Raw genomic sequence first — 25113 nt, 5'->3', positions numbered from 1 at the left:
ACATTCACCTTCCCCCTTCCTATTTTCTTTCTATCTCTCTTTCTCTCTTTTCTTTTCCTCGCACACACACACGCACGTACGCACACCTAACGCGCGCGCGCTCACATACTTATACACACACTTAATTTTAGCAGCTGTTGAAGTTATCTATTGGTGGCACACAGTTAGCTATGTATACGCTGAGCCTTCTGTCTGTTTCTCTGCCTCTCTCTCTCTGTCTATCTATCTATCTATCTATCTATCTATCTATCTATCTATCTATCTATCTAGCTATCTATTTATCTATCTGTCTGTCTGTCTGTCTGTTTGTCCGTCCGTTTGTTTGCCTGTCTGTTCACCCGCCCCGCCTAGAATCTCTCGTCTGTCTAGTTGTCTTTATATCTATCTATTTAGCTAGCTAGCTGTCTGTCAATTCCACCACACGTCAGCTACTTGTCTGTAAATCGTATTTGGACATGTGTGCATTCATATTCACATGACGCTATTCTGGATCTTCTCTGGGTGAGACATATATATATGTATGTATATATATATATTATACATATGCATGCGTGCCTTAATTTATATGTAGCACTATGTAAAGATATACCCCCCTCCTTTCACTATTACCCTTTCTCTTTCTACCCCTCCTCCTCTCCCTCCTCCATCTTGTGGCACATTAATTGTATATATGTATATATGTCACATCAGTTCCCCCCTCTTTGTTGCTTTGTTGCCTCGCCTATGTGTTTATAAACTTTGCATATACATATATATATACATACATACATATTTGTGCACACACACACACATATATATATGTATGTATATATACATACGTATATGTGCGCACACACACACACACCACACACACACACACACACACACATATATATATATATATATATATATATATATATATATATATATATATATATATATATATATGCATATATACATACATATATGTGCACACGTGCACACACACACACACACACATATATATATATACTGTTGTGTCTGAGGAGAGTCATTCTCTTTTAGAGCCTTATAATTTGACACACTCACCGGTAAAATTTCCACTCATTTATTTTTCCTAAATTTTCGCTGCGTCTTGCAACCTTTTCAAATATATATATATATATATATATATGCGTGTGTGGCTAAATTTCGATATGAGTGCCATATTTTGTTTGTTTTCATTAACCCCCTCCCCCCTCTCGCTCTCTCCTGTTTTAAAGAAAAGCCAAAACTTGCAGGCAGAACTGTCAACACCGTCGTGTGTGTGTGTGTGTGTATGTGTGTGTCTGCATATTTCTCTCTGTAAATGGATACCAGTTATTCGATCAACGAAACTCCTACCGTTACTCATTGTATTACCGTGTCAACGTCTGAGCATTTTTGCAGGCACGTGTACCCTTATCAGACAGAATTCCCAGGCAGTGTCGTCGTGACACAGGGGTATAAAAAAAGGCTAGCTCTTTGAATTGCAGGGTATAAAAAAAGGCTAGCTCTTTGAATTGCAGGGTACAAAGCCACCCGAAGGGAATCCACGCTGGCTTCCATTTAAGCAAATTTTACAAAGCAGGGATCGACGCGACGCTGTCCTAAAAGACACTTGCTTACATAACATCATCATGAGAACTTGCACCCATCTGTGTGTGCGCGCGCGCGCGCGTGTATCTTATACTATAATAATACTCGTGTTTTTCTCCGTCACAACATATGAATGACAAAGGAAAGGGTGACAGATGAAGAAGGAAGGATGGAAGGAAGGGGTGATGACAGACTGGTAGCGTTTCAACTCTGGTGGTGGTGGAGATATACGCAAAGACACACACACACATGATGGGATTCCGCACATTTTCCGTCTACTACATTCATTCATAAGGCATTCGTCGGTCCGGAGCTATAGTAGAAAACATTTGCCCAAGCTGCCGCGCAGTGGGACTGAACCCGAAACCACATGGTTGCAAAACGAACTTCTTAACCACAGAGCCATGCAAGGCAACGGTCGAGGCTAAGCTATCCTAAAAACATTTGCTTACCCAACATCATGTTAACTTACGCCTATATGTATGTGCGAGCTGGCAGAAACGTTAGCACGCCGGGCGAAATGCGTAGCCGTATTTCGTCTGCCGTTACGTTCTGAGTTCAAATTCCGTTCTGAGTTCAAAATGAAGTACCACTCAAGTTCTGGAGTCGTCGATATCGAGTATCCGCCTTCCCTCAAAATTACTGCTAACCTCGTTTCAAACTTGGAACAATTGCTATCATTTCGTGCCGGTATCTAATTTAGCGTTTCGCACGATTCGTAGAAAATTCCTTGTAGGAGTCACAATGTCTTACATTTTTCGCGATTGTTGCCCCTAAAGCTTAGGGTTTTTATGATGTTCACCGTTTCTGAAATAAGTTGGTCTTTGATTAAATCAACTATTATGTCATAGAATATTAAAGATAATCCTCCATCGATTCAGCTGTTCCCAATTTACCTTGTCAAAGATATCTTATGGGATATTTCCTTAAGATTACAGAATCCATTCCTGTGTTTTATACAGGCAGCCGTTGTCATGATTATTGGTTTCAGATTTTGGCACAAGAGGAAGACTTAAGTCGATTAAATCGACCCTCAGTACTCAACTGGTACTTTGTTAACCCTGAAAGGATGAAAAGTAAAGTCGACCCCAGCGGCGTTTGAACTCAGAACGCGAAGTCGGAAGAAATACCTCTAAGCATTTTTCTCCGACAGGGTAATGATTCCTCCAATTCGCTGTTATGGATTATTAGGGGAAACAAAAATTGTTTTAAAAAGAAAATTTGCGCGCGTGCACATGCACACACACACACACACACGATTTCAGACGCGCACGCACATACAAACATTCCCACTCTTTCTCTTAATAATCTTACACCTGACGACCATACATTTACATATCAATTTACTTGCTCGTCAACAAATATTCACGTAGTTTTTTTCCCCTCACACAACACTTGCATAAATGCATCTGCGCCTGCAGATTAAAGGGTCACAGTTGGGAAACGGCTAGTGCCTTTGGAGGTCAGTTTAATCCTGAATCTGTGGGGTTCCTTGATAGGCTCTAGCTGAAGTTTTTCTCCTATATCAGAGCTGCTTCATGTTATCACATGCTTTGTATTCTTTTATATACTTCCATCGTATTTCACCATCTTTTCCATTTATTTCTGCCTGTCATTTATGTAAATCCCCACGCAAGTTGTGGTATATCTTATGATGTTCCCATCAGTTATGCCCCTCTGGCTAATACAAGAACTTACTGTTATTCATGTGTATCAACGGGAGCGTTTAAAAACAAAAGGGCGTTCCTTCGTTTTAACTCGACAAAACTATTACAAGACCTCGGTTGCTTCCGTGACAACTCGACAATTCACTTCGGATATCTTCGTGACCTCCGTAACAGTGTGCGTGTTCTGTTTCTATGTATTTATGTGTTGTGGAATATAGATATGACGAAATTATGCGAGCAAAAACCCTTGCATATTTGTTCTTACCTGCTTCATGTGTGTATATAAAATCCGCAAATTTTCGGAAGTCACGAAGATATCCGAAGTGAATTGTCGAGTTGTCACGGAAATAACCGAGGTCTTGTTATAGTCGTGTCGAGTTAAAACGAAGGAACGCCAACAAAAGATATAACCATTTCGATGTCTATGTTTATTATACATCCATGTTTAGGATCACTTCATGGCAGAAACGTTAGCACGCCGGGCGAAATGCTTAGCGGTATTTCGTCTGCCGTTACGTTCTGAGTTCAAATTCCACCGAGGTCAACTTTGCCTTTCATCCTTTCGGGATCGATTAAATAAGTACCAGTTACACACTGGGGTCGATATAATCGACTTAATCCATTCGTCTGTCCTTGTTTGTCCTCTCTGTGTTTAGTCCCTTGTGGGTAGTAAAGAAACAGGTATTTCGTCTGCCTTTACGTTCTGAGTTCAAATTCCACCGAGGTCGACTTTGCCTTTCATCTTTTCGGGGTCGATATAATCGACTTGCCCCTTCCCCCAAAAATTTCGGGCCTTATGCCTAGAGTAGAAAAGAATATCTAATATATTTCTTTACTACCCACAGAGGGGACAAAAAAACGGATTAAGTCGATTACATCGATTCCAGTGCGTAACTGGTACTTAATTTATCGACACCGAAAGGATGAAAGGCAAAGTCGACCTCGGCGGAATTTGAACTCAGAACGTAACGGCAGACGAAATACGGCTACGCATTTCGCCCGGCGTGCTAACGTTTCTGCCAGCTCGCCGCCAACAAGCGAGTACACGCACACACGCACTCTCTCTTTCACTTACTGTCACTTTTCCTCTCACATTTTTTCCAATTACACACCGTCACTCACTTTCACCCAAAACGTACGCAGACACAGTCTTCCTCTTTTCTCTCACATATTATTTCCTTAACACACACTCTACACATATACACATGCTCTCTCACACACACACATACACACGTAGTTGATAATTTAGCCCGTGGTTCATTAATTCCTGGGCAAAAAATGCTGGGGTGGGCACGGTTAGAATGTCTTTCATCATAGATCTGGCTTGTTCGGAGCCGATTTGATGGATGAGGAGGTGGGTTGCTTAATAACCACCATCGCCGCCATCACTCTTAACAACCTCCCCTTCCCCTTTTACCTCCATGTTCCTATAAACACTACCGTCTTCTCTAGAATCCCTATCACTGAACCCCCCCCCACACCTATAACTACTACTAGTCTAAACTCACTGACTTTCTCTGATTAATGTGGGATCTCCCCTTGACTAACTGCTGATATCAAGACCCTTTTCTCTCAGCGAACTAAATTCGGTTACTCTCTTTTTTCCCCTTTACTACAAGAATCTCCCACTCGTCAATTCGCACCCATCAGTTCTTTCAATGCCCTTCCTGTTTCAGATAGTTAAGGGAGTCTCCTATGTACTCACTCACTCAACCTGCCAGAAATAGCAACCACATTTTCCCCATTACTCTCTCTCTCTCTTTACTATCTTTTACTCTTTTACTTGTTTCAGTCATTTGACTGTGGCCATGCTGGAGCAACGCCTTTAGTCGAGCAAATCGACTCCGGGACTTATTCTTTGTAAGTCTAGTACTTATTCTATCGGTCTCTTTTTGCCGAACCGCTAAGTTACGGGGACGTAAGCACACCAAATATTTTTTTTTGATATTTTTTAAATAATATTTTTGTTGTTTTTGTAAAATCTCGGCCCCAGATTTTTGTAAAATCTTGTGTGTTTACGTCCCCATAACATAGCGGTTCGGCAAAAGAGACCGATAGAATAAGTACTAGGCTTACAAAGAATAACCCCTGGGGGTCGATTTGCTCGACTAAAGGTAGTGCTCCAGCATGGCCACAGCCAAATGATTGAAACAAGTAAAAGAGTATATTCTCCTCTCAGATTCACACTTATTGCAGCAGCCCTTCAGTTTTCCTAAGGCCAGTAAAAGAACTCGGGAGGCTAGGCTGGACTTCCAACCGGGCCTTTTGCAATACCCTTAAACCCAGGAACTCTCCAGCACCCCCCTCGCATACTAGCCCTGGGGTGATTTTTTTTTAGATACTTCTTGAGGGGGTAAAAACTGCATCTCGTATACCAACAAATACTGTAATTTTTTTTCTAATTGGGTTTCTAATACTCATTCCCTGTGCTAATAATAGAAACTGTTACTACTGTTGCTGCTGCTGCTACTACTACTACTATACTACTACTACTACTACATTGTGTGTACTAGAAAATATGCTGTCAATCAACCTTTTTATACTGCTGGAAAATACTTTTAAGCGAATTGTGATCTTGAACAATATACTACAATAGCTGTGGTGTGATAGCAGGAGAGGTGGGGGTGGGTGGGTGATGATGTGGGCGACAGCTGTGGGGGTGCTGGTGTAAGCTGTGGTGGTGGTGGTGGTGGCTGGAGAGAAAAAGTGAAAGAGGTGTTCACACCTGGGTTGCCAAAGAACAGTTGTGCTAATTAAGCTCCACCTTCTTTCTTTCTCCTGGCCTTGTCATTATTTCATACCTGTTTACCTGTACGATCACTGCTTCAACACGACTTGTCAACATCGTTACCTTAACTATGCAAACACAAACACACACACACACACTTAGTTTCTATATTTCTATTGTATGTATGCATGTATGCGTGTGTATATATGTGTACATGTATGTATGTGTATATATATATATATATTTATCTTTTATGTTTTATGGTTTAGTCGGTGGTGGGGGACAAACACAAATTCACACAAACATATATACTTACTTTGTGTGTGTGTATATATATGTATACACATATATATATACATGCATAGATACATATATATTTATATAATATATATATGTGTGTGTGTGTGTGTGTGTGTATGTATATATATATATATATATATATATATATATATATATACATATATATATATATTGGTTGATCAGCGTTGAACGACTTACTCATAGAACTGGTGTGTAAAGGGGTTGAGTATTCCAAACACACTTGGTCCCTTTGCAAAGCTGTCAGGTAGAAGCCGCATGATGCAAATATAACAGAAAAGCCTCACTATTGAAATTCAACTAGGACCCCCATCTATCAGGGCTCTAACACAACACCAAGAAAATGCCGCATTGTGAGGCAAATCTGGAAACTCTTTAGTCATGAACCAACCTTGTGAACCATTCAGCAGTGTGAGGGTGAGGGAGAGGAAGAGTCATGGTTTTTCATACAATGTAAGGTATGGAAAACGACATTATTCATGAATGAAGCCTTTGCATAAACTGTGGTCCAGTTGGTCAGTTGGTTGATCAATAAAATTGTTTGGCATTTTTATATGTGATCTTGATTTTGGCTTTTTGTGTTGTAATTGCAATTGCTGTGCTCATCAAACCAGTAAACTTGTGTATATTATTAAACATATTTATATACTATAGGTGCAGGAGTGGCTGTGGCAACAAGGTTGCTTCTCAGCCACATGGTTCCGGGTTCAGTCCCACTGCATGGCACCTTGGGCAAGTGTCTTTTACTATAACCTTGGGCCAACCAAAGCCTTGTGAGTGGATTTGGTAGATGGAAACTGAAAGAAGCCCGTCATGTATATATATATTTACGTGTGTGTGCCTTTGTGTCTGTTTGCCCTCCCACCATCACTTGACAACCAATGTTAGTGTGTTTATGTCCTCAAAACTTAGTGGTTCAGCAAAAGATACTGATAGAATAAGTGCTAGGCTTAGAAAGAATAAGTCCTGGGGTCAATTTCTTCAGCTAAAGGCAGTGCTCCAGCATGGTCGCAATCAAATAACTGAAACAAGTAAAAGAGTAATGTATATATATATATTGAGTTGTAGACAGGTTTTTGAAGCTAAGAGGATGTAAACTTTGACTTTTTTTCTTTTTCTCTGCCCCCTGATGAAGTATTGAATCCGGAACATTGGATATTCCACTCCTCACGACAAGTTCACTGTACCCCTTTCACTTTTTTCTATACTTTTTCGAGTCTCGCCGATGCAGATTATTGCCTGATTATATATCATCATCATCATCATCATCATCATTTAATATCTGTTGTCTTTGCTGGCATGGGTTAGACGATTTGTCCAGAGCTGGCAAGCTGGGGAGCTGCACCAGACTCCAGTCTGATTTGGCATGGTTTCTGTGGCTGGATGCCCTTCCTAATTATTTACATTATTTACAATTGACAGATATTTGTCCTCATCTTGTTTGTTATTAACACAACATTTCAGCTGATATACCCTCCAGCTTTCTTCAGGTGTCTTGGGGAAATTTCGAAACTGGGTTCTCATTCCCCTGTGGGATGAAGTTAAAATTATAGACAGAGAACACCACTGGAAAATACGAAAACTAAAAGAAGCAGCTTAAATGCTAGGACATAACAACCTCCTAAGCAGACCCGAGTGCAGATATGAGCAGCATATGGAAACTGGTATCAAGGAAGAATAGGAAAATATTAGATTTATAAGCCCTAAAATTCACTCCCTAATTGCCCACGGGCATATGGCATTGTGGTTAAGAGTGCAGGCTACTAACCCCAAGATTCCAAGTTTGATTCCAGGCACTGACCTGAATAATAATAACAATAATAATAATATCGAAATATACCTTAGGAATTTCCCCAGGACACCTGAAGGAGGCTAGAGAGTATATCAGCTGAAACATTGTGTTAACAACAAATAAAATGAGGCTTACCAAAGAATAAGTCTTGGGGTCGATTTTCTCGACTAAAGGCGGTGCCCCAGCATGGCCGCAGTTAAATGACTGAAACAAATAAAAGAATAAATATGCCTCACATTTGACAGAAAAATCTGAATAGTGAAGGATTAAACCAAATATTCATACACAAAATATTAGATTGTCAGATAAATTCATTCCTTTTTTTTTTTTTTTTTTTCTACTTTGTACTCCAACATCATATATTTCTGAAAAGAAGTAAGATTTAGTCAGATTTTGAAAATCATGAACAAAAGTCCAAAGTGAAAGGCTGGCCTGAAGGAGAGAGGGTGTGTCATTGATGAAGTTGTGAATGATAATGAAAGGACCCTGGCAAATAACTGATTGATTGTTTATCTGACTGGTTAAGCAAACAATTGATTAGTCAGTTGGCCAAATAAGTAACCAGCTGGCTTATAATAAAGAAGTGAAATTGAACCAGTGTGTGTGTTCATTATTGGATTATTGGGATAGTGACCCTCCCAAGATACAACAAAACCACAAAACCCTATGATAAAAACATTTTTCATGTCAACCCAAATAACATTGGAAATATATAAATGGGGGCCAAAAAAAAGAAAGATGAGTATTTGTCTGACAATTCATTATATTAAGTGTTTAAGTAAAATTTTGGTAAAAATGAACCCGTGATGTATATCAGCAGTGACAGGCCATGGGAATTTTTAGGCAACATATAATGGACTTTGAAATAAACAAGGAAAAAATCTCCCTGCAGTATCATGTTACATAAAATTTATTTATAAGCGTTTACCTAAGACTAAAACACATGTAAATGATATTCTAATAACAAGATTATTCAAAGAAATTTTACATTTTGACACTGCAGGTTCAAAAGGTTAGTCATCACTGAATTTAGGCAATTGATCGCATCAGTGGTTTTTTAAAGGTGAAAAGTTCATAACTGGAGTATAGAATGGCCTTCTGGTTTGGCATTGTATTTCTTAATATTGTGTTTCTTAGTATCATCTTAATACAAAGACTCTATAAAATATTGTGTATCAGTCAGATCAATTATGAGATACCCTATCACTTGATCGGTGCTTATAGTTGGTTATTGACTAGACAAGTTCAGATTTACTAAGTAAGAGGACTCCAATTTGATGTCTTGTAAGCTGACATATGTATATATATACATATATATTTTGTTGTGTCTGGGGAGAGTTATTCTCTTTTAGTGCCTTATTATTTGCCTTATTAGTGCTTTAAATTTTTGTTGTGTCTTGAAAAGGTTGTCAAGTGATGTTGGGGGGGACAAACACAGACACACAAACATATACACACACATATATATATATATATTCGCCGGGCGAATATATATATATATATATATATATTCGCTGGGCGAATTGCGTAGCCGTATTTCGTCTGCTGTTACGTTCTGAGTTCAAATTCCGCCGAGGTCGACTTTGCCTTTCATCCTTTCGGGGTCGATAAATTAAGTACCAGTTACGCACTGGGTTCGATATAATCGACTTAATCCGTTTGTCTGTCCTTGTTTGTCCCCTCTGTGTTTAGCCCCTTGTGGGTAGTAAAGAAATATATATACATATATATACGATGGGCTTCTTTCAGTTTGCGTCTACCAAATCCACTCACAAGGCTATAGCAGAGGACACTTGCCCAAGGTGCCATGCAGTGGGAATGAACCCGGAACCCATGTGGTTGGGAAGCAAGCTACTTACCACACAGCCACTCCTGCGCCTGTATAAATGATGCATATATATATATATATATATATATATATATATATATCTTGTCAGTAAATTATAGATCTGACAGAGAAGCACACACAAGTTATAAAGCAGTAGAGTAATTAGATAAAGATTGTTATGGCCGGTGTATGGGGTTACCCAGGGTTTCATGTCTATAAAAGTGCTTAGCTTTAAAGTGTTTCTTCACTCTGGAATGGCTGGTGGTCTGTGTGTGTGTGTTTATATATATTGTGTGTATGTATGTGTGTGTGTCATGTTGTCTGTGACTTCATTACTGGTATCCAAAAGAAAACAGATACACACATATAGCCTTTTTTTTTTAATTTCCTTTTTATCTTTTTCCCTTTCTGGCAATGGTGTTGATGGTGGTGGTGGTGGTGGTGGTGGCAGTGCTAGCCTTTTCAATGCCACCACTACCACCACCACCACCACCACCACCGGCTCAGTACCTGTTTTCTCTTCCTTGTTTTCTTTTCTCCCTCCTGTTCCCCCACACTTTCTTTCTCAGGTTATCTTTTCAGTTAGAAATTCATCTTCCTCATTTCTTTTCCTCTCTCTTTTCCTTCCCCTCTTTCTCTTTTCCACCCCTCTTTCTCTCTCTCTCTTTCTTCTATCTCTCTTTTCCTCCTCTCCTTTCTTCCTTTCCTTCTCTATATTTCTGCCATCTCCTTCTCTTTTCTCTCTCTTTTCCTTCCCCTCTTTCTCTTTTCCACCCCTCTCTCTCTCTCTCTCTTTCTTTCCTCTATCTCTCTTTTCCTCCTCTCTCCTTTCTTCCTTTCCTTCTCTCTATATCCCTGCCATCTTCTCTTTTCTCTCTCTCTTCTCTCTAAATGTTTGTCTCTTGCTCTTTCTCTCTTCTCCTCCTCTTCTCTCTCTCCCCCTCTCTTTTCAACATACAGACAGACAGGTAGTCTGTCAGATAACACCTTAACTATATTTGGCCTCCTCAGAACTGATCATCATTCCAATTCTATATAACAGATAGTTACAGATGCTCTTGCTGTTGTTGTTGTTCTTGTTGCTGTTGCTCTTGTTGCTGTTGGCAACAGCCACTCTTTCTTATTATCACCCTGCTTTCACCCAACCCACCACTCTTCTTCCCTCTAGCTTTCTACACCCTGATTCTCCCCCCCCCATTCTGTTTGCTTTTGCACCCCTTTCAATAATATGTGACCTTAAGGTACACCACCACCCTTACTCTTTTACTTGTTTCAGTCATTAGACTGTGGCCATGCTGGAGCACCGCCTTTAGTCAAGGAAATCGACCCCAGGATTTATTCTTTGTAAGCCTAGTACTTATTCTATTCTCTTTTGCCGAACCGCTAAGTTTCAGGGACGTAAACAGACCAGCATCGGTTGTCAAGCGATGTTGGGGGGACAAACACAGACACACAAACACACATACACACACACATATATATGTATATACATATATACGACAGGCTTCTTTCAGTTTCCATCTACCAAATCCACTCACAAAGCTTTGGTCAGTCCGAGGCTATAGTAAAGGCTTACACAGCCCTGGCATGGTTGCCTCTTACATGTCACCAGCATGTGTGCTTTATACAGGGCACCAGTACCCACAAGCCCACAAGATTAGGAATGCTCAGCTGAAGAGGGGCGCAGGGGACATGCCTGCTTATATGCAAGAATGACTATGTCCATGCATACAGTAAGATGGGGCACCTCTACACTACTGTAAGGACCTATTTTGATAAGATTTTGTTGAACAGGTGGTTTGGATGAAGAGGTTCAGTAGAATATACCCTCTGTATTCACCAGACCTCACACACCACTGGACATTTTTATGGGGACGCTTGAGAGATGGAGTTTACCATACGAATCAGCAAAAGTCGATGAACTGAGGGCAGACATTGAACAACAATGCACACAAATATTGAATGAGATGTTTCTTGATGTTTGCTACTCCATCAACCCATGTTATCAGCAGTGTCTGGAACCTGAACAGTCATCATTTTGAAAACAGATGTTCATGATAAAATTCAGTTCAGTTTGTGTATTCTATTAAATTTGGAAAATGAAGTGTATTTTGATAAAACGCAAACTTTATAATCATTCTCTAAGTATACACATTTTTGAGACAACCTGTATGTGTGTCTATGTCTATATATATTATAAGTTCAGTAAAATTTAGATTCAGATGAATATGGTACTTAAGATGAAGGCACCAGACTTTAGTACGGTATTATCCATACAATTTCAAAATAAGGTGATTATAATCAAAATAAGCAACAAGGATATCCAGAGGTTATGCAGTACAGTCGTTTCATGCAACTCCATTTAATTGAACAATGCAAACATTACATCAATTTAAAATGTAGAGCAATCTTCAGCTGTATAAAAATATAGAATTTAGTTAAATTTGAAGGACTCATTTGTATTATTTTTTATCCAAAATCTCCTTATCCTCTTGGTGATTTTGGATAAAGAATTATACAAATGAGTCCTTCGAATTTAACTAATTTCTATATTTTTATGCAACTGAAGATTGCTCTACATTTTAAATTGATGTAATGGATATCCTTGTTGCTTATTTTGATTATATATATATATTCACATACATACACACATATTATTAAGCTAATTAGCCTGTTTTTGCTCAGCCTGCTAGCAATAGAAACCAAATTTCTCTTAAATCACATTGTACCTTTTAATAAGAAAAACACAATTTGGACAGTGTAGTTTGGGTTAACTGCATAAAAGACAAGGATGGTCATGGGTATAATGCTATTGATCATAAGTTTGCTTATTCAGAGCTGACCTAGGGCTAAACAGCAGCAACAACCACAGAAACAAGACATACCCACAACAGACACACCACCGCCACTACCACCATCATAATTGCAACTTATACATACACACCATTGCTTATACACGCATGTGTGCTTGCACGCACACAGAATGTTGATAAACTTCCTAGACAATATTTAGTTAGTTTCACCCTCCTCGCCACCCCATTCCTTCTCTCTGTATTTATAATTATACGTTTCCCTCCACTTCTCCCTCAATCACCTCCACCAGTACCACTACCACTACCATTTTCATCACCCACTTCACTTTCACCAGCCACCTCCATTGCCACCACTTCTACCATTACCATCACTATAACTATCAACATCATCACACAATCATCACTACCACCATCACCACCACCACCACCAAAGATAGAATAACATAACAACCAGTTAGACGTGATACTTTCCATTATACAGCTGTTTCGAAGCTATTCTTTCCTCTCTCTGCCATCTGCCTCCCTCCTTTGCTCTGTCTGCTAGAAATAGCAACCGTACTTTCTTCACATCGCAAACTGACTGGGTTTTACAATGGAGCAACACATAGATTACAGGTAAGTTCACCGCCATCAATTCACCATGAAGAATGTTCACCGTGAGGAAAATTTACTGAGAAAATATATCCATATTGTCCCACCATTAATAGTTAAAAACCATCTAATTGCAAAAGAAAGAAAAAAACCATGAATTGATGACTGAACTTACTGGACATGCAACACATTGGCTAATGTACTCCAAGATACACTATGCTAGAAAATTGAAAGAAAAAAGGTGTACATTTTATATGAATAATATACATATAATAATATAATATATAGTCTATTGACTATATATATATATATATATATATATAGTCTATTGACTAATTTTTTCTTCTCGCTAGATAGCAAAAAAAAGAAAAGAAATTTTCTAAATTTTTTTTGCTGCCCTGGAATTTATTAATAATACACACACACACACACACACACACACACACACACACACACACACACACATATATATATATATATATATATACACATATGTATGTGTGTGTGTATATATATATATATATATATATACACACACACACACACTCATACATATATATATACAAGTCTTGCAGCAATTATTTCAGCTTCTTTTGTGTTTTAAGTTCAAATCTCATCGAAGTCCTCCTTTCATGGTAAAAATTGACCTCAGTGGGACTGAGCTTACAGTTCCCCACTCCTCCCCTGTCTCATCATTCTCCTCTTCCTCCAATCTTTATCCTTTTCTTCACAGGTGGACTAAACATCAGGGGTGCTTTGGCCCACAGAAACTGCAGGAGCTGCTCAGCAGTTTTGCAAGCTCTTTGTAAATCAACAGCATTGCTGAAAACCCTTCCATGTCGCCAATGGACTATCTCAGGGTCACAAGAATTTCACCACCTTTGCCTGTATGCTTCACCTGTTTGGGGCAGTGACGATTGAACTTGTGTTCACCTGTAGAAGGGTTCCACTTGCAGTCCTTTACAAACCATATTCACAACATGCTGGTTTCAGCTGCCATGCCTTTCGCCAGGACTTTCTTTAGTTTTTTGAGTTCCAGACCATATCCAGATTTCATGGAAATTCCATTCCATTTCAAATTGATTTGGTATCATCCTGCACTCTCCCACTTTGTGTGCTGGGTATGTTTTCAGGGTCAGCTGTGCCTCCTTCTCTCTTCCTCTGGACCATCCAGGACACTTTTGTCTCACTGATTGTTGACCCAGGGGACAAGCTTGCTTAGGCTTGGACATAACTCCCCCTTTCTCTCTCTCTCTCTCTCTCTCTTTTCCTCACACACACACACGCACCACTTCTCCGTCCTCCCCTCCTGTCCTCCACTTTCTGTCTGCCCATCCCAGCCCACCCGTCTCCACCTTGTTACACAAAGACTTGAAGACTTAGAGTTGTGTTTGTCTGTCAAGAGGGACATGTTGCCAAATGTAAAAAGAGATGTAACCTGACAAGGAGTAGCATCCATCAGCCAAAAAAAAAAATGCTGCTGCTGCTGCTGCTGCTACTACTACTACTACTACTACTACTACTAATAATAATAATAATAATAATGATAATGATAATGATAATGATAATGATAATAATGATAATGATAATAATAATAATGATAATAATGATAATGATAATAATAATAATGATAATAATAATAATAATGATGATAATAATAATGATAATGATAATAATAATAATGATAATAATAATAATAATGATGATAATAATAATGATAATGATAATAATAATGATAATAATAATAATGCTGATACTACTACTATAACGATTGCAGCTGGCAAGGTGTACCTTTAACTAATGGGATAGCATATTTTGACTTGAAGGTAGTAGGGGGGGTTACCATTGCTGAAAGTCTCACTTGTTTTGCCCCCCCCCCACTCCACACCTGTTCGTGACATTTTTTTTTTATGTGACACCTGACAGCGCAACAGTGCCAGAATCAAAGCAGTCAATTTAGTATTGCTGCTGTTGCTGTTGGTAGGGGTACTGTATTGTCATTGGCAGACTTGTGGCATATACCACAGTTAGTCTGAACAACTAAGTGCAATTTACAAGGTGCAATATTGGTGTAGCCCAGGGGTTTTCGACCATTTTTTTTATCTATGGACCCCTTTCATTACTATTTTATTTTGATAGAGCCCCATAGCCTTTCAGTGTTTAACCCTTTAACATTCAGATTATCCGATTGTGGCCGTTTGCCAGCCTCCCCTGGCACGTAAAAAGCACCCACTACACTCATGAAGTGGTTGGCGTTAGAAAGGGCATCCAGCCGTAGAAATGTTGGACGGTTCAACTGGGGTCTGGGAAGCCTGAAGGCTGCATCAGGCCCAGTCAGATCTGGCAGTGTTTCTACAGCTGGATGCCCTTCCTAACACCAACCACTCCGTGAGTGTAGTGGGTGCTTTTTACGTGCCACCGACACAGGTGCCAGACGAGGCTGGTGAACGGCCACGCTTGGATGGTGCTTTTTATGTGCCACCGGCACTAGGGCCAGGTGAGGCTGGCAATGGCCATGATCGGATGGTGTTTGTTACGTGCCACCGGCACGAAGGCCAGGCGATGTGGCGCTGGCTACGTCCACGTTCAGATGGTTCTCTTACGTGCCACCGGCACTGGTATCACAACTGCAAATTCCATTGATGTTGATCGATTTCGATTTTGATTTTCACTTGCCTCAACAGGTCTTTACAAGTAGAGTTTTGTGTCCCAACAAGTAAGGTATGCACAGGTGGACTGACTACATTTAAAAACCGATAAGGCACCAATATTTACTGGAAAATAGCAATCGATACAAATACGACGGTATTGTAAAGCTTCACTGCGTATATAGTAGCAAAGACGTGTGTGTGCAACAAACATGAAAAATTTGTCTTACCTTTAGGAAGAACATTCAGTAAAATATTGGTGCCTTGTTGTACCACTCAACTGTTTTTATATGTATACTTCTACCCTTATGGGACTTTATTTTACTGGAAAGTAATATATTTTACAGACAAAAGAAGCTGGGTCTGGCCTCTCACACCTACCCTACAATATCATTCTAAAACTTAACTGTCACATCGAAATTTCAAAGCTATGAGATAATGCATGATTAATTCAAAACAATGTGAACAAATACTCTTTACTCTTTTACTTGTTTCAGTCATTTGACTGCGGCCATGCTGGAGCACCGCCTTTAATCGAGCAACTCGACCCCGGGACTTATTCTTTGTAAGCCCAGTACTTATTCTATCGGTCTCATTTGCCGAACCGCTAAGTGACTGGGACATAAACACACCAGCATCGGTTGTCAACATACACGCACACACACACATATATATATATACGACAGGCTTCTTTCAGTTTCCGTCTCCCAAATCCACTCACAAGGCTTTGGTCGGCCTGAGGCTATAGTAGAAGACACTTACCCAAGGTGCCACGCAGTGGGACTGAACCCGGAACCATGTGGTTGGTAAACAAGCTACTTACCACACACATTTAATAAAGTGATCTGAATGCTAAAAGGTTAAGCGTGTTATATTGATGGCATGTCTGTATGAAATTTAAGTCTTTTTTTTTTATTGTTGTACATAATTTACACACACATACACACACACATTAATTAATATAAGTGTATATGTGTGTGATATAGAACAGGAGTGACCAAAAGCCTCTGCCCTCCCTCCACCACCACTTTTTGCTAATGTTTGGTTAATTGAAATGTTAATTCATGTGACACTGAGAAAAAAAGGAAACAAATTTTATTTTCCTATTTCTATAAATACCACAATGTGTGCGTTTATGTATGTGTGTGTGTCTGTGTGTGTGTGTGGAGTCACCATGAAAAACTTTCTAGATTGTCGCTGCAGCTGAGACGGGTGTTTCACAAAGGCAGATAATGTAAAGAGGTGATTGTTTTGTTGAAGGAAACTAACTGTAGGATATCATCATCATCATCATCATTAACAGTAATAATAGTGACAGAGAGTAAGACCAGCCAATCAGCAGAATGGCTTGCAATTTCAAATTGCCTTGCCACTTTTACCATGTGCACGCAGGAGTGGCTGTGTGGTAAGTAGCTTGCTTACCAACCACATGGTTCCGGGTTCAGTCCCACTGCGTGGCATCTTGGGCAAGTGACTTCTGCTATAGCCTCGGGCCGACCAATGCCTTGTGAGAGGATTTGGTAGACGGAAACTGTAAAAAAGCCTGTCGTATATATGTATATATATATGTATGTGTGTGTATATGTTTGTGTGTCTGTGTTTGTCCCCCTAGCATTGCTTGACAACCGATGCTGGTGTGTTTACGTCCCCGTCACTTAGCGGTTCGGCAAAAGAGACCGATAGAATAAGTACTGGGCTTACAAAGAATAAGTCCCGGGGTCGGTTTGCTTGACTAAAGGTGGTGCTCCAGCATGGCCGCAGTCAAATGACTGAAACAAGTAAAAGAGTAAAAGAGAGTAACAACAAAAATTACTGCTACTACTCTCTGATGCAGTACCATGCAGTGGCTTTCATGACTTCAGATTGTAACTAATTGGCAGTGTTATCATGTACATTGTTTTGTCTTGGTATAAAAGATGGGCTACCGCAAGTATTCTGCTCAATACCACAGATTTGCTTGTCAGTTGTTTGACCATAACCAGTTGACCATGTCCCTTAATGGCTGACGATATGTGCATCTCTGATCACAAGCAGAAGTAGTGGGGGAGCATCATAACTATGTGTTGAGAGGAATTCTTTGGAGTTTGGATAATTCATCTCTGGAAACATGGGTGTTTTGTTCATCATCCTTAAACCTTCCGTTACCACATTTATTTTGAGATGCTCTGTGTTTCTTTCAATTAATTTTAAATATAACAAAGAATTTAGTAAAATAACTTAGTTATCATTAAGCTGGTGTTAGGAACATAAATTGTGACTAAGGTTTGGTGGAAGATTTTAATTTAAAACTTATGAAAACAAGACATTTGTACTACAGAGCCAGAGGCGGTTTCAAACAGGTTGATATCAAAAGGGTTAAAGAACCCTTATTCAAAGACCTTTTGAGCAGGATGGGCTACTTGACCTAAAGAAAATTCTAACTGGGCCCTACCTGCAATGTCATGTGCTGTTTAACTTAATATCAGGTCATCATGTCACACACATATGGTAATGAAGCCTGTGCCTTGTGCACCCTTATCGCCTTGCCATCTTGATAATACCAGCACCACTACTACCACAACCACTGCCCCCACCACTACTATTATTACTTCTACTACAGCCACCACCACCAGAACCCATACTACTCACACCACTATCATCCCTATTACTACCATCACCACCACTGCTGCCATCACTACTACTACCACTGCGACCATCACCACCACTTCTAACATAGCTGCAACAGCTGCTGTTGCTGCTACTACTACAAATACTACCACCACCACCACCACTGCTTCCTCATCATTAAAACACACACACACACACACGAACATATTCACACACATTCATGTATACATGCACAAATAAAAACACTCCCAGAACTGTCTTTCTTAATCTGAAAAGTCAGTGTGGGAAACAAGAAGGACAGTTATATATATATATATATATATATATATATGTGACCGCGTGTGTACCGTTGGCGATTTTTTCCCTCCGTCTTCCCTTCTTTGGATCTTTCCTTTTCCTATGTTTCTGACGAAGAGCTCCGCTCGAAACATTAAACCCTCCTTCTTTCCTTCCTTCCTGAGCGTCCAATAATACTATATTTGTTCCACGTTGTTGTGTTTTCTCTTTGTGTTTTCATGTTTGGGTTAACTATATATATATAATATATAATATATATATATATTATATATATATATATATATATTATATATATATTGAGATTGGCTATCTCAGCAAATGGACATCTGAAGAGCTAAATAGAAACAGCATGCAGTGTCTTCCTACTGTTGACTACTTAAGATTGCCTCCACTCCACACTCCTCCTTATTAAATCTTGAGATAGTTTCTTTTGTTTTTACTCTATGGCTACTCCCAGTATCATATTATGAGGTCTGATGAAAAATGATGAGAACTGGGATTATGAAAAGAAAACTACAATGCATATCAGTTTGTTTGGCATATTTAATCTCCTTCAAAGTAGTCCTGTTCTGAAGCCACACCCTTTATCTCAGCATTGGTTCCATTGATGGAAGCATTCTCACAACTCCTCTGGTTTGGGATAATGAGCAGCTACCTCATTGCATTTGTACTACAGAGCCAGAGGCGGTTTCAGCTGGGTTGGCATCAGAAGGGTTAAACAACCCTTATTCAAAGACCTTTTGAGCAGGATGGGCTACTTGACCTAAAGAAAATTCTAACTGCCCCCCCCCCTACCTGCAATGTCATGTGCTATTTAACTTAATATCAGGTCTTCATGTCACACACATGTGCCTGGTGCACCCTTATCAGATGAGTAGTCATGATGGGTATATTGTGTGTCACATATTTGTTCACCAGTGTCACTTTGATGGTGTGTATTGCAAAAAATAATAATGATGATGATAATAATAATAATCCATTCTACTGTAGGCACAAGGGCTGAAATTGTAGGGGAAGGATTGACTCCAGTGTTTCACTAGTACTTATTTTATTGACCCCAAAAGGATGAAAGGCATTTTCCTTGATGCCTTGTGGGTATTCCACTGTAAAAAAAAAAAAAGAACTGAGCCTTGATTTAACGGTCATAGCTATAGACCCATCATTTGCCTCCCCTCTAAAAGTTTTCTAAAAGTTTTCATCTTTCTTGATGCAGTCAAGGATATCCTGTGCTACTGAAACCTAATCTTTTTTGAGATGATCACATTCTACACTCTTTACTTCCAAGTAATGCTACAAACAATGGAAGTGAATGAGGATATTATAACTTAGTGTGCATATGCAACAGAGTTCAAGGTCAATCTATGCCCAGTAGCTTCAATCTGTTACCATAATAACAGTCCTATTTTTTTATCAGACCTGATATATTATATTATACTAGCTGGCTAATTGTAGTATTTTATATATAAATAAGGACAAAAGATATAATATGGATAGTAATTCAAATTAATTCAAATTTTGAGATATGACATCAATCATCGTTTGTTACTGAAAGAATCCCGATTCACACATATTTCCTTTGTACATGCACACATATTCAGACAGAGTTGAAAGGCTGTTTGATTTTTATTTTTAGTGTTGAATGTTCACCATCCCACTTTCATTGTACACACACACACCACACACACACACATTCACATACCTCCTATTTACATATACTCACACAAAGTTGAAATGCTGTTTGATTTTTCTTCACCATAGAATTTCCATCATCCCTTCTTTCCTTCTTCATCTATCAGGGCTGGTAAAAATAAAGTGCCAATCTGATATTAGAGTTAGAATTAGATTTAATCAACTAACCCCTTGCAGGGCTGCTAGCACTTCAAACAAAAGGCTTAGTGGCATCCCTTGTGGCTATGTTCTGAGTTGAAATTTTACTGAGATGTAATTTACCCTTCATCCTTCTAGGATAGATAAAATAAGTACCAGTTGAGTACTGGGGCTGATGTAACTGACTAATCCCTCTCCTCATGAAAATTTGAAACAAATTTATAAGACACACAGAGAAAAAGGAGAATTACCAATTAATTAATTAAACCTTTAATGCATGAATCTCTTACTGATTTGTGGTCTTATGCTATTATTATGAAGCCATTATCAAAGCAGCAAGCTAGAGGAATTGTCAACATGCCAGACAAAATGCTTATCAGCATTTCGTATGTCTTTACTTTCTGAGTTCAAAATTCTGCTGTGGTCAACTTTGCATTTCATATCTTCAGAGTTGATGAAATAAGTACCAGATGAACATTGGTGAGTTGATGTAATGTACTAACACTTTGCCTAAAAATTTCAGGTCTTGTGCCTGAAATTTTGGGGTAAAGGGGTCAATAAAATAAGTCAGTTGAACCCTAGGGTTGATGTAATTAACTTGCCCCGTCCCTTACAATTGCCTTTCTATCAACTGTCAACTTGCAGCTGTACACAAGGAATATATACTTGTGTTAATCTCACCTGCCTCTTGAGAGCCTGAGAAGGCCATCAACACAGTCTCCTCAAACTATCCAAAAAGCACCTGATTACTTTGAGCTGCTTTACGAAGAGTTCAAATTGGAAGCAATGATGCTCATGTCAAGTGTATTATTAAGAGCATTGAAGCCATCTCACTTACTTGGTTCACTATCTAGACTCTCTGATACAACTCACTAAAACAGCTCGTGAATTTGGTTCACTAATGCAGTTCACCAATTTGATTCATTGATACAGATCACTGACTTCATTCACTGTCCTTTTTCACTGACACAGCTGAATAACCTGGCTCACTGACACAGTTCACTGATTTGAATCATTGATACAGATCACTGACTTCGATCACTGTCTCTGTTCACTGACACAGCTGAATAACCTGGCTCACTGACACAGTTCACCAATTTGATTCATTGATACAGATCACTGTCTCTGTTCACTGACACAGTTCATCTTGCAATTACCGTTTGTTCTAAAGTGCTTACTACGGATACACACCACTATTAACCCTTCTATGAACATATTTCTGCTTCAATGGATTTTGAAAAGAATGAAGAATTCAGTGAAATAACTTTGTTGTTATTAAACTGGCATTTGGAACATAAATTAACATAAAATGTTCATGGAAGGTTTTAATGTATGCATAGAGGAAAAGACATCCGTTGGTCATGAATGACTATGGGATTGCACCTAGAAAGTTACCCTGCAAGGTACAAATCCGGGTAAGGTTGTTTATGGAAGATCAGCAGTCAATCATGCATTCCAGCCTCCCTTTTCTGCACCACTGATGTTATCCAAAGGGAAGGCAAAGGGGCCGATACAGCTTGGGCCAGTGACATCGCAGCTCATTTCTACAGCTGAGTGAACTGGAGCAACGTGAAATAAAGTGTCTTGCTCGAGAATACAACACACAGCCTGGTTTGGGTATCAAACTCATACCTCATGACTGTGAGTCCGACGCTTTAACCACTAAGCCATGCATCATTTTAAAATGGGAAGATTTTATCATAGAACCATGAGTTGGTCTTAGGCAGTTTGGTATCAAAAGGGTTTTAAAGACAGCCCTAAGAGGATTAGTTCAAAGCAGAAATGGTAGCGTGTCAAACAAAGCAAAGTGCTTTTATAGGCTGGCTTTCATTATCATTGTCATCATTGTTTTTTAACATCCACATTTTTCATACTTGCATGGGTTCAACAGAATTTGTTGAGGTAGATTTCTATGACTGGACACCTTTCCTGTTGCCAACCCTTACTTGTTTTCAAGTGAGGTAATAATATATCCCCAACAACCAGACATTTTTATGGAAGATTTGAAACTAAGACCAGTTGCACTTGTTTATATCATACAATGACAACGCAAGGAAAAATCAACACACATACGCAAACACACACATGCAAACACACACACACACACACATAGGCACATACATATGATGGGCTTCTTTCAGCTTCTGTCTACCAAATCCACTCACAAGGCTTTGGCTGGGCTCAGTATTATAGTAGAAAATACTTGCTCAAAGTTGCACACAGTAGGACTGAACTGAGCACCTTCTTGTTGGGAAGCAAACTTCTTACCACACAACCAAACCTGCACCTACAAAGTGTTCTTTAATTCATAAATATGAACCTGTGTCATGATTAAAGGAGAGCCCTGATGCTTTTAACAGGGCCCTGCATGAGACCATCATTTAGTTTTTTTCTTTGTTCTCTAGTGTTCTTTTGTTGATGTTGATTTTTCTTTTCCTGTCTTAGAGATCAATCCACTTGACTATCCTTCAAAACATATGGCCTTGTGCCAATACAAAAAAAATCATTGTTTCTATAGAAAGTCCTGTTTTCCTTTTCTTTTCTCCTCTTACTTTCTCTTCGATTAAGATCACTTAAATATCTTCTTTTTTTCTCTCTTTGTTTTGTGTAAATTTAAACACTTCTTGAGATGTGTTCTTTTATTAGTTGAGAGTTCCTGAGTCTTTGAATGTCCAAGTCCTCAACTTTAAAAGAGATAAACAGATTTCCTGTTAATTTTCGTTTTTTCGTCTTCTTTTTCTCACTAATATCCTGGTTAAGAGGTTTTCTTTTTATTACAACTAATAGTTTCATTAGTTCCCTGTGTGTGTGTGTGTGTGTGTGTGTGTGTGTGTGTGTGTGAGTGTGTGTGTGTGTGTGTGAGTGTGTGTGTGTGTGCCAATGTTATTTATTACAAGAGAGAGGGGAAATAACAACAGCGACATATTTAACACTTTGCCAGTTCCGGATTACGGGATTGTGTGTTCCCCATTCAATACAGTTGACAAAGCATTTACTAGTGTTTTGCAATATTGCAAATACACACAAACTCGTACACAAACAACGGTCTCTATCCAAAAACACACAAGTTCTACGACATCCATTTATTATTAAAGGTCAAGATGTCTGGTGCCTGGTGTCTGAAATAAGTTATCGTTAATTCAATTAATATGTTCTGACTATTAGCCTCATTTCAAATGATGAGACATTTTTTTCAATATTTATATCAAGGTGCATTCATGGACAGGAGATGGTGTGGCTGCGTGGTTTAAGACGCTTGCTTCCTAACCACATGGTTTTGAGTTCAGCCCCACTGAAAACTGAACAAATGCACGCACATACATACATATGTATGTATGTGTGCATGTATGTATGTATGTACGTACATACATACATACATACATGTGTGTGTGTGTGTGTGTGTGAGGCTGTGTGGCAGGAAGCTTGCTTCCCAAGCACATGGTTCCAGGTTCAGTCCCAGTGTGTGGCACCTTGGGCAAATGTCTTCTACTATAGCTTCAAGCTGACCAAAACCTTGTGAGTAGATTAGAACAACAAACACGATGAGGACAAATATCCGTCAAATGTAAATAATGTAAATAATTCCTCATCTCTCAAATATAAAATTGAAAGAAGCCCATTGTATGTATGCATATCTATATCTATATATCTAGATCTATATATATATATGTGTGTGCATCTTTGTGTCTCTGACCTCCTTCATCTCTTGCCAACCAATGTTGGTTTGTTTACATCCCTGTAAATTAGCAGTGCTTAGTAAAGAGACCAATAAAATAAGTACCAGGCTAAAAAAGAAAGAATAACTTTGGAGTCAGTTCGTTTGACTAAAATTCTTCAAAGCAGTGCCCCAGCATGGTCACACTCCAATGACTGATACAAGTAAAAGGTAAAAGATATATATGAGATAATGCTTCAGGAAAACTATACTACTCTTACATATATATAGGTTAGTTGAGTTAGAGGTTAAAGTAACCATCTAAGGGATAGAAGTATTCATTATACTACCGGTATATTACCTATATTTAACCATGGGCATACATATGCAAACATATTATGCTCATAAATTGTAGGTAAAGACAAGGATAAACATGGGTTTATCAAGAATAAGAATTTAAAGAAGCTCCTTGTTTCAGATTGGTTTTATTACCAAATATGATAAATATTTTTGCATATCAATGATAATACTATACAAAATTGGGAGCAGAAACAGCTGTTAGAAGGGATGCAGTCTATTTGTATTGAATTAATAAATAATAATTGATGTAAGTCAATTGTTGTTCATCAGTACTTCTCCATTTTCTGATTTCTCATATATATATATATATATATATATATATATATATATATATATAAAGAAAGAGATGGGAAGGGAGAATAAATGATAAGCAAAAAACAGGTGTAGTAAGTTTTATAAGACATATA

The 25113-nt window shown here is 38.8% G+C and overlaps 1 protein-coding gene across 4 annotated transcripts in view; it reads left to right on the top strand.

The window, feature by feature from the left end:
• Positions 1-25113, top strand: part of LOC115221191 (ataxin-1-like) — a 610972-nt gene that overhangs the window by 522196 nt on the left and 63663 nt on the right. The window lies entirely within an intron of this gene.

Source organism: Octopus sinensis, linkage group LG18 (genome assembly GCF_006345805.1).
Source record: "Octopus sinensis linkage group LG18, ASM634580v1, whole genome shotgun sequence".
Taxonomy (NCBI): Eukaryota; Metazoa; Mollusca; class Cephalopoda; order Octopoda; family Octopodidae; genus Octopus; species Octopus sinensis.
This window is presented reverse-complemented; position numbering and strand designations above follow the sequence as displayed.